The following is a 2,596-nucleotide window of genomic DNA, read 5'->3' on the forward strand; positions in this document are numbered from 1 at the left end:
ATGTATGTATGTATGTATGTATGTATGTATGTATGTAGGTAGGTAGGTAGGTAGGTAGGTAGGTACGTAGGTAGGTAGAGAGTTCGATAGATTGATAGATAGATAAATAGATGGATAGATAGGTAGGTAGTCAGGTAGATAGGTAGGTAGTCAGGTAGAAAGGTAGGTAGTCAGGTAGATAGGTAGGTAGTCAGGTAGATAGGTAGGTAGATAGATTGAGACAGACAGACAGGCAGAAAAAAAAAGCAGATAGTCAAATGCACAGGTAGATCGAATGTAAATCTCATTGACAATTATCTGGATAGATGGGTGGATGGCTAGCTAAACATACAGTTGAATAGGCTGGTAGCTTGATTGATCGATTAATAGAGAGATAAGAGGTTAGTTGCGCAGGCGGAATGAAATACACAGTATCTAACTAGCGACAACCTAATTACCGGAACCCGGAACATTGCTATAAAACCGAATCAACCAGTGACAATGCGGTTTTGTATGTTGGCGACATTACAAATACCTATCTATGTACATTGGTTGTTATGTATGAGTTTGTGCGAGCAAAGTGGACAACAGCATTATAATATCTGAGTTTTAAATGTTGTTGCAGCTTATTCAGACGAGGTTTGTAGCTTTTACTAATAAAAACAGTTTCTGTAATTTGTTTGTATGTGGCTGGAGTTATAACGGAATAAAGATAAAGACGGAAAACTAGGAATCTTGGTGGTGCATTTGCTTGCGCCTGTTTTGAATTTGAGAACATTGAGAAATATCAGAGCTTATCCAGAGAGATCAAGAGATAGCGAAAGACTAAGCTGATAACTATTTCTGTTGTGATTGGTGCACTCAGCACAACAAGCAAATTGCTACCTAAAGATTGGAAGAAAATGGAACTGAAACTCACAGTATCGACCTTAAGAAAAGTACCTTCTTGTATTCTGCAAAAATCCGAAAGGAAGATTATTGATATTCGAAGAAACTTGGCGTCAGATATTCTTGCTAATTAAATTAGCATTTACCTGTTTCGGAATGATAATGGTAATAATGGCTCAGCGAGAATACAAGAGAATGCATGATAATGTTGCCAAAATGGTCCACTTGGAACTATGTAACGCATCTGGATTGGAAAAGGAGAGAAAGTGGTATGAACATGAGTGGAAAGGTGTGTTAGAGAATGACAGAGGAAAAGTTCTTAGTGCGATCATGATGCAGTGTGACCATGGAATCGAGCATCGAAAACCCGATATTGTGCAGGTAGACAAGGGAAAGAATCGTGCTTGCTCATAGACATAGCGAACACTGTAAACAAGAGAATCGCCAGAAAAGAGGCAGAAAAACTTGCGAGATATAAAGTACTGAAGAGATAAATGGAAAAGATATGGTCAATGAGTAAGGTATATGCTGTGGCAATAATTGTTTGGTCCTTAAGTACAGTGAACCAAATAAATCGATCGCAAAAAAAAAAAAAAAAAAAGATTTGACGTAAAAATGAAATTGAGCACATCCAGACAGCGGAATTACGTGGCAGTTCATCGAAGCTCCACAAAGTCGTTGAGACTTGCAAAGAACACAATGGCCTTTGTTTTCGGGGAGTGAACAGCTGGTACGTTAATGACACCACCTGCAACAAGCTGAGTATGATAGATATAATAATAATAACGATGATGATGATGATGATGATGATAATAATAATAATAATAATAATAAAACAACCAGTTTCCAGAAGAGCAGAAGGGATGCTGCAAGACTCATACGGCTGTAAATATCAATTAATGATCAATAAAGCCATAACTGAAGACAGCCGCAGAAAGAAGAAAGGCCTCATTATGGCTTGGATCGACTACCGAAAGGCTTTTGATAGTGTTCGCCACATGTGGATCCCCGAAACAATAGCTATAACGAAGATAGCACCAATAATTATAAAATACATAAGACACTCTATGAATAAATGGCAGTTCCAAACAAAAGAGGGACTCGTGAAAACGAAAGCCATCCCCATTAGAAGAGGAATATTCCAGGGAGACACGCTTTCTCCACTCCTTTTCTGCTTGGCACTCACACCTTTAACTGAATTGCTAAATAGAACTGGATGCTGATACAAATGTTACGGCAAAACAATCAGCCACCTTTTATATATGGATGACCCAAAACTATACGCTACAACTGATGAAAAGCTGGAAACACGACTACAGACAGTACACGGCTTTACCGAGGAAGTAGATATGAAATTTGGATTAGAAAAATGTGCCAAAGCAGCGCTGAAAAGAGGAAAACTAGTTAAGAGTAGCAACATCACACTAGATAAAGCCAATGAAATAAGAGAATTAGACCAAAGCCAGACAAACAAATATTTAGGAATCAATGAACTAGATACGATACAACATACACAAATGAAAGAAAAAATAAAGAAAGAGTACTACAGACGAGTTAGATCAATACTAAAAACAGAGCTCAATGCTAAAAACAAGATAATAGGTATTAACACTTTATCTGTCCCAGTTATAAGTTACAGCTACAATATCCTTAACTGGACACTAAACGAACTATCTAAAATAGACAGGAAAACAAGAAAAATGACAGGATATAGGATGCACCGCCCAAA

Source organism: Octopus bimaculoides, chromosome 3 (assembly GCF_001194135.2).
Source record: "Octopus bimaculoides isolate UCB-OBI-ISO-001 chromosome 3, ASM119413v2, whole genome shotgun sequence".
Classification (NCBI taxonomy): domain Eukaryota; kingdom Metazoa; phylum Mollusca; class Cephalopoda; order Octopoda; family Octopodidae; genus Octopus; species Octopus bimaculoides.